Source organism: Oncorhynchus gorbuscha, linkage group LG15 (assembly GCF_021184085.1).
Source record: "Oncorhynchus gorbuscha isolate QuinsamMale2020 ecotype Even-year linkage group LG15, OgorEven_v1.0, whole genome shotgun sequence".
NCBI classification, from domain to species: Eukaryota; Metazoa; Chordata; class Actinopteri; order Salmoniformes; family Salmonidae; genus Oncorhynchus; species Oncorhynchus gorbuscha.
In genome coordinates this window covers 44,523,130-44,535,614 of record NC_060187.1, presented here as the reverse complement: position 1 = coordinate 44,535,614, position 12,485 = coordinate 44,523,130, and the positions used below count along the sequence as shown (strand labels likewise).

General features: G+C 43.3%; 1 protein-coding gene across 1 annotated transcript in view; it reads right to left on the bottom strand.

The window, feature by feature from the left end:
- The window catches only part of apc2 (APC regulator of WNT signaling pathway 2), a 42,276-nt gene extending 30,149 nt beyond the window's left edge, over positions 1 to 12,127 (bottom strand). The window contains exon 1 of the mRNA XM_046303145.1: positions 12,072 to 12,127. The gene's annotated coding sequence lies outside the window, so the exon portion shown is untranslated. The remainder of the gene's footprint in view (positions 1 to 12,071) is intronic.
- Positions 12,128 to 12,485: the final 358 nt, after the last annotated feature.

The window sequence follows — 12,485 nt, the reverse complement described above, 5'->3', positions numbered from 1 at the left end:
TGCTCCAGATACTCAACTAGTCTAAAGAAGGCCAGTTTTATTGCTTCATTAATCAGAACAACAGTTTTCAGCTGTGCTAACATAATTGCAAAATGGTTCTCTAATGATCCATTAGCCTTTTAAAATGATAAACTTGGATTAGCTAACACAACGTGCCATTGGAACACAGGAGTGATGGTTGCTGATAATGGGCCTCTGTGCGCCTATGTAGATATTGTCACGCCTTGGTCATTGTATCTTGTGTTTTTTGTTATATGTTTGGGTAGGCCAGGGTGTGACATGGGTTTATATGTTGTATTTCGTATTGGGGTTTGTATTAATTAGGAGTGTGTATTAGTAGGGGTGTGTCTAGTTAGGCTTGGCTGCCTGAGGCGATTCCTAATTGGAGTCAGCTGATTCTCGTTGTCTCGGATTGGGAACCGTATTTAGGCAGCCTGAGTGCGCGTTGTATTTCGTGGGCGATTGTACCTGTCTTTGTGTTAGTCACCAGATAGGCTGTAATTAGTTTCACTCGTTTGTTGTTTTCGTATTTTCAGTTATTTCATGTACATCATTTTCTTCATTAAAAGTCATGAGTAACCTACACGCTGCATTTCGGTCTGCCTCTCTACAAACAACAGACAAAGTTCATTACAGAATGGCCCACCACGATTCGTGTGAACTGGCAGGAGCTAAAGGAGGACGATATGGACGGCAGAAGCAGGGATTATACGACGTGGGAAGAAATCGACAGGTGGGCGGCCGACCCAGTGCGAGTGCAAGAGCCCGCCTGGGATTCCCTACAGCAATGCGAAGAGGGTTATACACGGATGGAATCGAAAAGGAAAGCACGGCTATACAGAGCGAAAACCGTAGGTAACGGGGAAAGCGCAGAGAGAGAGTGGCAGAGTCAGGAGTCAGACCTGAGCCTACTCTCCCTGTTAATTGTGAGGAGCAGCAATATGAGGAATTCTGGTCTTGGGAGATGATATTAGACGGAAAAGGACCCTGGGCGCAGCCGGGAGAATATCGCCGTCCCAAGGAGGAAATAGAAGTAGCTAAAGCGGAGAGGCGTGAGTATGAGCACTGCGACGCAGTTGGAAACCGGAAAGTCACCCCAAAAAATTTATTGGGGGGAGCTAAAAGGGAGAATAGTTATGCCAGGTAGGAAACCTGTGCATACTCCCTGTGCTCACCGTTGGGCTAGAGAGACCGGGCAGGCACCATGTTATGCTATGGAGCGCACGGTGTTTCCAGTGCGGGTGCAGAGCCAGCTGCGACTCATACCAGCCCTTCCTATTGGCCGGGCTAGAGTGGGCATCGAGCCAGGTAAGCTTGGGCAGGCTCCTGCTCTAGAGCTCCAGTGCGCCTGCACGGTCAGGTCTATCCAGAGCCACCTCTACACACCAGTCCTCCGGTAGCAGCTCCCAGCACCAGGCTTCCTGTGCATGTCCTCGCGCCAGTACCTCCAGTTCCAGCACCACGCACCAGGCCTCCAGTGCGCTTCGCCTGTTCAGCACAGCCAGTGCTTTTCTCCCCTCCTGTGCTATCGGAGTCTCCAGCCTGTTCAGCGCAGCCAGAGCCTTTCTCCTCTCCTGCGCCGCCGGAGTCTCCTGTCTGCCCAGCGCCGCCAGTCGGCCCAGCATCACCAGTCTGCCAGGATCCACCAGAAGTGCCAGTCTGCCAGGATCCGCCAGAAGTGCCAGTCTACCAAGATCTTCTAGATCGGCCAGACAACCTTAATCATCCAGGTCCACCAGCCAGCCAGGATTTACCGGAGCCTACTACCTGCCCGAGCTTCCTCTCAGTACCGAGCTTCCTCTCAGTACCGAGCTTCCCCTCAGTACCGGGCTTCCCCTCAGTACCGGGCTTCCCCTCAGTACCGGGCTTCCCGGGGGTTTGTATTAATTAGGAGTGTGTATTAGTAGGGATGTGTCTAGTTAGGCTTGGCTGCCTGAGGCGATTCCTAATTGGAGTCAGCTGATTCTCGTTGTCTCGGATTGGGAACCGTATTTAGGCAGCCTGAGTGCGCGTTGTATTTCGTGGGCGATTGTACCTGTCTTTGTGTTAATCACCAGATAGGCTGTAATTAGTTTAACTCGTTTGTTGTTTTCGTATTTTCAGTTATTTCATGTACATCATTTTCTTCATTAAAAGTCATGAGTAACCTACACGCTGCATTTCGGTCTGCCTCTCTACAAACAACAGACGAAGTTCATTACAGATATTCCATAAAAAATCTGCTGTTTCTAGCTTCAATAGTTATTTACAACATTAACAATGTCTACACGGTATTTATTGATACATTTTATGCTATTTTAAAATGGACAAAAAAAAATATTTTCTTTCATAAACAAGGACATTTCTAAGTGACCCCAAACTTTTGAGTGGCAGTGTCGATATATAAACAATGTAGAACATGCGACGGGCTCCTCCGGCTATATCCCTTCTCTCTCCTCTCTGCAGTGTAAGGTTGGCAGCAGATGGTACACAGAGAACCTAATCATCTGTCAAATCAAGTTTAGCTCAGTTTTGATCAATCTTTGTGCTTGGCCGAGCCTGAATTCACTCTCAGTGTGGCCATTCAATATTGGCAATGTGCTCTGCAGTTTGTTTAAGCAACGCTTTAATCTGGTTTTAGAGTCTATGGTTGTTATGGATATTGGATAATATTATGGTAGTTGATACCGCTGGTTACAGCAGTTGAATATAAAACCATATCAAAATGACATTGGAGCATATAGTATTTATTATAGTTGCTGATCATTTGAAACTTTTGTGCATCATTTGTGTATACATCACATTGTATCTCATAAGTTGTCTGTGCTACAGATGTAGGATCTTAATTTGACCAGTATTTTCACAGTAAAGTAATCCTGCAGCAACAGGATTTGAACGGTTCTCCCATAATGTTACTTGAGCAGTGGTTAAGCTATTAGTTTAGTAAAATTAGGGTACATGAAAGGTGCAATACTGTTAATATAACCGTGTGTTAGTGTGGGTTTTCAGTGAATTTATGTAAATCATAAAGCTTATCTGCATTTCCTGTGGTGCAGGAAATGTTCTGCAACAAAAGAGTGATCAGATTAAGGTCCTACACCTGCACATGTTATTTGATAATTTGTTACTAGATAAGAAATGTTGTCAGTGAGGGAAAACAATGCAGCCGTTTTGATAAATGGGCTGCGGGGAGCCATTTTCTGAGGTTTGAAGGAGTGGAAGTGTTTCATAAATATATGGTACAATAAATCGAATTTGACTCCAATCTCACTACTGGTGGCTTTGATGCAATTATATAGAAGCAAATCAAATTCACAATTTCATCCCCAGTCACCTTGACATCAATGAAACCAAATGAAGCCAGTAAGCATTTGTGCATAATGCCTGAAGCAGTCAGTCGCTCTGCTTTTTATGGAGACTCCGACGGCAGTGACAGATCTACATCATTAAAGCCTTCCTGCTCTTCATGACAACAACTGCAACAGTGATTCTCCTGGGTCTGTAATTTGACACATACTTTTTATGTGTCAGACTTGCACGACAAGTGGTGTGACATTTTGACTACTTGAGGATGTTTGCTTTTCAGAGAGAGCAAGAGCAATCGTCTGCTCTATTACAATGGTTGCTATTTTTAACAAAGGAATGAAAGGTAACGCATAATTGACATGCATACATTTTTGGGGGGTAATTAATAGTTAGAAATATTACATGTTGAAGAATTACTCGTCATCAAATCCCCACATGAATACAAACCGAGACATACAAAAAAAAGACAAGTCTTATTCAAATGAATTTCAATGGGTTTTGATGACACTTCATTTCACTTGAACAAACGTTCACTCCTGCACAGTGCAGCCATCTGAATTGCTAAAGGACCTCGGCCGGTCTTTGTTAGCCCTAGTGATGAGATTCCCTTCCCGCAGCAGTAGCGTTGATAAGGGGGAGGTGCAATCCAGCCCACTTCGATATTACAGGAGGAGGGCGTCTGCGACTATGGACCACGGTGCTCTGGGGGCAGACAGGCAATGTCAGTGCGGCAAACCCTCCGCTGGAATAGTGCTGCATTTCGTTACCTTGTGTCTGTCTTTCACCCCTTTAGGGAATTCATAGTGGAACAAAATGGAGGAGATAGGGCTGATGTAGTATTGAATTGAACGTGTTAAAATGTTTTATAGTAGAAAATAGAGGACTGGCATATACTCAAACTCAATCTGATTTGCATTGAGAAAAATACAATTGTTATTACGCAACATCAATGCACATTTGTATGTGATTAATTGTACAATGTTTATTGGTGAAACAGAAAAAAGCACATTTTGATTGCAACAATTATTTTTCCAACGTGTAGGTTTGATTGAATTCGGTCCATTCTTTTGTTGTCCTGTCTGTGTACTCTGTTGCCTTATTCCGCTAAAGTCAAATCCCATAATTTCTCTCTCAACAAGCAAACTGAGCAATTACGTAATGTTCATTTAAAGTGAATGTCAGGCCAGAGTGTTATGCAAAGGACATCCACAAGCTTGGAAAAATCAATGTAACTCAAATACAGACTCGCAAATCAATACTGAATATCCAATGGGTTGGAGCAATGAGAGTGGTGGTATTTTTCCAAATGTTTCCACCAGCGAGTCACATTCTCTCACACATTGTTATCTGTGTCCACATGTACTGATAAGCAACGCAGTATGTTACTGCAATTAGGCGGGTGGTGATATGCATCCAGCCAACACAAAGCAGCCTTAGCGTGTCCATCTAATGGCTGTGGACATATGGGGACACATCAATGCCAAATGCCTTGAACACACAGCTCTTTATCATTTCAAAGTGGAGGACATTTATCACATTTATCATTTCAAAGTGGAGAAACACATTCGTTATTCTGCCGGACAGCATTGAAGGCAGTGTGGCAGTCTGTTGTTGAAGGCCAGCCACTGATGCTTGAGCAATGCTGGATAGGGAGTAGGTACTGAGGGGGCGTGTTGGATTGTGGTCCTAAGGGAATTCAATACAGCTGGTTGATTTTTTCCAATTAGGTTTCTTCCATCAAAAGGAATATATTCATGAGCTGGCTCACGGTTCAACGTTATCGCAACGTCCTTCCATCTTCATTGCCCTTGTGTCAAAAGCATTAATTGCAGTGACATATTTATGTCAGGTGATGGCTATTTCTCTTGCATTTTTTTCCTCGCTCTCTTTTTATCCCCAACATGGCTCTTTCTGTTGTGTCCCGTTTGCTGCTGGTGGGGCCGCAATGCATGCTGGGTAATCTGTGAGGAAATTGTCCCCCAGAGGAATAGAATTCAGACGAAGCCGTGTGAGTGTTAGCGAGCCTGCCAACGGAGTGCTAACAGTTCGAGACTGTTTCTATGGAAACAGCCAATCCCCTTTCACACTCTGGAAAAGGTGGTAAAAGTGAGGATGCGATGAATAAAGGACGAACCAATCAGAAGGGATAATAGGGGGTAGGAGTAATCGATGTAGCAGAGCCAAACAACTCTATATTATATTCTCCATCCTGCAGCTATGTTGGACGGCACATCCCTATTGTGCGTGGTTAAGAAAGCAATTAATATAGTGCATATAGTGCACTGTTTATTTCTATCAGTGAGTGACTAAAAACACTACATCATCAGAAGTATCTGGACACGTGCTCGTCAAACATCTGATTCCAAAATCATGGGCATTAATATGGAGTTGGTCCCAATTTTGCTGCTATAACAGCCTCCGCACTTCTGGGAAGGCTTTCCACTAGATGTTGGAACATTGCTGCAGGGACTTGTTTCCATTCAGCTAGCTGCAAGAAGATTAGTGAGGTCGGCTACTGATGATGGTCGATTAGGCCTGGCTTGCAGTCGGCGTTCCAATTCATCCCAAAGGCGTTCGATGGGGTTGAGGTCAGGGTTCTGTGCAGGACAGTCAAATTCTTCCACAACCATCTCGACAAACCATTTCTGTATGGACCTCACTTTTTGCATGGGGGCATTGTCATGCTGAAACAGCAAAGGGCCTTCCCCAAACTGTTGACACAAAGTTGGAAGCACAGAATCATCTAGAATGTCATTGTATGCTGTAGCGTTAAGATTTCCCTTCACTGGAACTAAGGGGCCTAGCCCAAACTATGAAAAACAGCCCCAGACCATTATTCCTCCTCCACCGAACTTTACATTTAGTACTATGCATTGGGGCAGGTCGTGTTTTCCTGGCATCTGCCAAACCCAGATTCGTCCATTGGACTGCCAGATGGTGAAGTGTGATTCATCACTCCAGAGAACGTGTTTCCACTGCACCAGAGTCCAATGGCGGCGAGCTTTACACAACTCCAACCAATTGCTTGGCATTGCGCATGGTGATCTTAAGCTTGTGTGCGGCAGCTCGGCCATGGAAACCCACTTCATGACCAACAGTTATTGTGCTGACGTTGCTTTCAGAGGCAGTTTGGAACTCGGTAGTGAGTGTTGCAACCGAGGCAGTCCCGTTCTGTGAGGTTATGTAGCCTACCACTTTGTGGCTGAGCTGTTGTTGCTCCTAGACGCTTCCACTTCACAGCATTTACAGTAGACCGGGACAGCTCTAGCAGCGCAGACATTTGGCGAATTGACTTGTTGGAAAGGTGGCATCCCACGTTAAAAGTCACTGAGCTCTTCAGTAAGGCCATTCTACTGCCAATGTTTGTCTATGGAGATTTTATGGCTGTGTGCTTGATTTTAATACACCGGTCAGCAACGGGTGTGGCTGAAATAGCCAAATCCACAAATTTGACGGGTTTTCCGCAGTAACCAGAGTTTACACAACCCTTGGCCCGGGAGGCTATCTTCGACTCCTCTACTGTGAGTGACACATTACACACCTACACTTTATAGAGAAATGTGGCAAGATGATTCCGAACTGATATATGGCCATTTTCAGATTTCATAATAACTATGTTTAGGATTAAGTAATAGCCATGTTTAGACAATGTAAACAAACAAAAACGAAAACAAAGCCTTGTTCCACGCCTATAAGGTTAGGCTGAACATTAGCCATGCTAGAGCATAAATGCCCTTCAGCAGCAGTGGGCTGTGGACGAGCCGTGCTGTGATTAGCTAGTCAGCTCTGTACTCTACAGGCTCTCTCTCTCGCCAGTCATGCAAACACAATAGGAGCCAAAGGTCTGAGCCACATCCACTGGCTGCAACTGGCGCTTGTGAAGTCAGCGAACTAAGTCAGGCGAAACAAAAAGGCTAATCAAGAGCACTGTCCCCTGACGATGGACGATGACTCAAAGGCTGTGTGGGCATAAAAGGGGAAAAAGGGGTTCTGGGTTTGACAAGAAACAAGCAGACATCATGGTTTCCGAGTGTTGTCTTGTTGTGCTGAAACAGTCAAGGGCTTACGTTTAGAGGTCCATGAGGGTTTGTAGGAGCCAAATAAGCTTTTTGTTGCCTCTCCCATCTTGTTTGTCATAATTATTGTCATATGTTTAAATACTTCGCCACTAATAGCAAGGATGCTGTAATAATAATACTAATTCTACTAATAAAAAATAAATAATAATAATAATTTGAATACATATTCATTAACAATAACCATATTATAAATATCAATAATAATAGGCTACTAATTTTCTAACATTACTGAGTTTCTAAATGTAGTTCAGTCCAAAAGAACAGTAGGTAAGTAATAGATTTGCATTATCATGATCATCATAATATGTTTATTTGTTACCCTATCATTAGGTTATCATTACATTGTTTACTGGGTGAGTCATTTCGATACAGTCCAACGGTCCGCAGCTCATTCTGTACAGTGAAAGTAGGCCATGAAAGGCTGCGCAGAGTGTGAGGCCAGAACAAAGAGCACGAGTAATCATACAGCTAGGATTCTCCCCCCGACTGCTGCATTATTTCTTCCTCCACCACCCTTTCCCTCCAAGACCGTCTGGTTACCATGGCAACGGCACCTACCCGTGAAGATGGCGAGCCTCTGAGGATCTCCCTCTCCTCAACCAGACTGTCTCGTTCTTTGTGCACTATTCGGTGGAATCAATCGTATTGTGCTGTAGTAGGTGTCGCTGAAAGACGTACAATGCTCTCACAGTAGGGCAGTAGCTCAGGTGCATTCAAGGTGTTGATAAATGCCTAAACCGTCGATAAGTCTTTTTCTAGTATAAAGTGCAATGAAATAATATAGTCTACGGATCAACAATGCAGCAGTGCCGTGGTTGTTTATTCCTAGCTATTATTATGGTCCCTTTGGTCAGAAATATACAGTGAAATACAGAGGTGTTGAATGAAAGTGAGTTCCTAAATGACACGACACAGCATTAAAGGGCATTTCCCATCTCATGAGAAATGCGTCACCTCACCGCCATTTTTCATTAATGGAGAAACCCACTTCCATGGATTGAGCATGGGGTCAGACCAGCCCATACTGACAGTGACGGAGCTTATGGGGTCAAAAGGCCAGGTAATATACGGTCATACCAATATTCTTAGATTGAGCCATGTAGGAGGAGCATCTACTGTAGACGCTCATCCAAAATGAAATCCAGAACATCAATTATTCAGATATTGCGAACGGGCGAGGAAGTCCTGCAATCTGATCAAAATGTAATTTCCTAATGGTGAGGTTTCCAGACACCGATATTATTTCTTCTTTCAAAATAGCGTCTTTCATGGCAAATTGGACACATCCAAAGCTTACAGAGGGATTGTCCTTGCATGGGAAAATAAGACAGAGCAGCCTCATTTGTAGATGTATATCGAGTTTTCGGGGTCTAACACATAGCTAACACAACATACATGTAGTCAGTAGACCTACCTAGCTAGCTCATTGCTAACGTTACAGCTAATGCTAACAGCACAGATCATTGCTAGTCTGGAACTAAATGGCCATCCCAGCCTAGGGACTGGACTGTGAGAGCTAGAGTGTTTCCATCAGCTTGTCACAGCTGGGACTGGCTATTCTGTACATGTTCATTAAGTGAGGAATCAATACGGTGTTAGCATTGGAGTTGACTAGAACTCACTTGCCAAAAAGCCTCTCATCGACAGTCTTTAACTCTGTGCCGAAGTTCTCAAATGACCCAGACACAAAATGACCCGTCTCTCTGGGGACACGTCCTTCAAAAGTGACCGCAACATTTTGTTTTCATCAATTACGTGGATGCTAGATGTAAAGGGTGATATGCGTGTGGTAAAAACAACTCAAGAAGACTGCATAATTAGTGACCTGCCGTTGGCCCTTTGTTTATACAGGCTTACATCATGAAGGGAAAGGCTTTCGCTAGCTATAGCCGTCTACAGGTTCTAAACCATTCATGGGTCCAAATGTCAGACAAATGATGGACTAACGCTATGATCTTTAACCTAAGTGGGTCTCCCATAGCAACTAATACAGTAACGATGAGTCAAGAGAGGAGGTTAGCAATGTACAATGTAAAGAGGTGGTAGGCTTCCATAGGTAGACCGGAGGACATTTCCCATTGTTCTAGTGACAGAGGTTAACATCATCCCACTATATCCTCTGTGGATAAGAGATCCATTTGCATTCTGAGTGACGAGCATTCAAATGGTGAGTAGGGCAGGCATTAGTTCACTTCAGCTAATTCTGTCAATAACTTTGGCTCAGAGCTGAAAGGCACTGCCTCAGAGATTGTATCTCAAGCAGCAATAGGAGCAGCATTTCAGCACCCATTAGAGGAAAGAAGGCTTTCAGTGCTAATGGAAATAAGGCCCTTAGCTGTAGGAGAGACGAAGCAGAGGAGGAAAACAAATAAATGATCGTTCCTGCCTCCCAATCATTGGAAAAGTTGGCTATTTATTTTTAAAGGGAAACTGGCAAATGCATGTCTATATGGTTGTTTCCTCAATGTAGATGACAGGGGTTCTTCCCTATCAGTGACATTGAAGAGAGAACCATAGACATGCATTTGATCTGAGGTTCTGTAACCGACTGTCAAAATAGTCCGAAAATAGAAATCTCTCTGATTAGGTGTTATACATTTGTAATCTGCCGACATTGCTAAACTTGGATATTCCCTTGAGTGCGTCAAGACAAAACACACATCATTAGGAAAACAAATATATCACAGCTACACTAGACTGGCAAATGCTTCCCTCAATAACAAAGTCATACAAAGACAATGCTGACAATCCTTCGTACTTATTCTAAGGGTGTGGTTGCCAATGTCAATTCACATAGAACGCTCATGAAAGGTTCAAGATAGATCTATATCCTAATCTCCCTTCAAATATGATGTAAAATGTTTTGGACCTGTCAGTAAAGCCCTTCTCCCTTCTTCTCAGGACTAGAGAATGATGTGAAGTTATGGGAGGCAGGCCAATTAACGCTCTCTTGGTTAAAGCAAATTGACCTGTCAACCTTATTGAATCTCAATTCAAGGCTTGTCGTTGTCCATAGACATCCATATACAGAATAAATAGTGATGCCAACGACACCAGGGCTCAGCTGTTTTCCTCCACAATATCTGGAGTGTCAGTTAGTAGCCCATCCCTTCCCTAAAAAAATCATCACGTTATGTAATATTACATAAGCGCTTTCCATTTTGTTGGGATTTTCAGGCCTGGGGATTACATTTACATTTGAGTCATTTAGCAGACGATGTTATTCAGTGCAACTTACAGGAGCAATTCGAGTTAAGTGCCTTGCTCAAGGGCACATTGGTATATTTTTCACCTAGTCTGCTCCGGGATTTGAACCGGCGACATTTTGGTTACTGGCCCAAAGCTCTTGGAAGATTCCAGGCCCAAGTTTCCAGACCTGGCAGTTCTCTCTGTGGTCCAGTTCAGTTCCCCTGGACAGTTTAGCCAACTGCAACGAGGAAGTGAAAACGGTGAGGGAAATAGTAATATTGGATTCCTGGATGTTGGTGTGAAGACCTGATAGGAGACATAGGCCTACACAGATGGTAATAGACCTGATAGGGCACAGCCACACCCGGTAGTTGTATGATTGAAGCCACTCAAAGTATAATCAAAGCCATGGGCACAGTGAGTGGCCAGTCCCTAAGAGACTCATTAGAGTAGGATCTGCACTGGTTACCATTGCTTTGTGTGTGTGTGTGTGTGTGTGTGTGTGAATAAGATCAATGATGCTATAATATTTTCTGCTGCTGGGTTTAATCCCCATGTTTCATGTGTTATATGAAGCCTGTCGTATTTAGCTCTGTGTCTACTGCTTTCCTTCTTCACATACCCTATCTATTTTCTTATGCGGTGGGATATTTTGCCCAGAAATGTCACAATCAATTATATTTTACCCTGATGAGGTTCAGGTGATTGATTTAAACAAATGACACAAATGATACTTCATGAAAATGTGTGTGCAAGCATTCTAATGTAAACGCGATACACTGTGTAATCCATAGGCTAAAAACAATGACAGACAATGAAGTTTCCTTCTCATCAACCAGCGTCGGTTATGAACGTCAGTCTACTATTGCTTAGGCCGACAACTTTATAAAAAAGGCTCCAACAAGCTGTACGGAAAATAAACTGCATCTATGAAGGAGGACATCACACAACAGCGATGGTCTCGTTTTCTTCCATTGACGACGTCAATGAGTCACCTTCCAAATAGGCCACCGTCGAACAAAATGCACCAACATGCACGAATCAATTTCAATGCAAAATATGTCCACGATTTATTGAATTCAAATGGAGGGTTTGTTATCTGTTTGATAAATAGCCTGCCACTTACCCTTTAGGATAAACCATCAAATTAAGTTACCTGGATAAGCCTACCTATTTCAATCGACCTTGCCCACTACAACCCCATACATTTTCAGGTATTAGGCTACTAACCTATAGCCTACACTATCCAAATACATTGGACAATTGGGGCTCCAAAAGATTGAATATAAAATATATTCAATTAAAAAAGCGTCATGTATATCTTGAACAAACCCACTTTCATGCATTTGCCTGTTTACCATTCTATTCACATCAGGACCACTCTCCCTCCGTGCAGCTCGCGACACAACCCATCTAATATGCAGCATCGTAGACAGAAATAATATAAAACATTATCGTAGATTTAAAATGTTGTCATGTAAGACAATTCTAAGCGTTACAATTGCGTTGGATTCTTACCTCATTTCCCGAGCCGTGTTGATTTCAGTAGGGCGTGGAATGAGAGCGCGGACTCTGTGGGATGGATGCTGAATTCACCACTAGCTGCGTGCTGTGACGCTATAGGCTGATGTCACATATCACAGCCTCTCTCTCTCTCTCAATTCCACATAAAAAATATCTTTATTTCTCTTGGCAGACAAATGTTGAATATAGAAGGTATTATAACTATTTTTGAAATACGTTTGACCTCTAGCCAATGTCTATTTCTTAATGTATTGCATCAGCTGCATTCAATGGAAACATTAGAAACTCTACAAAGCATGAATGCAGTAAACATAGCCATCTGGGTTAAAATGATTTAGTTCAGACGTTCGGCGTGAAGAATGGTCAGCAAAGCCTGAACTTTAACTTAAACCTAAAACGTGTACGTGG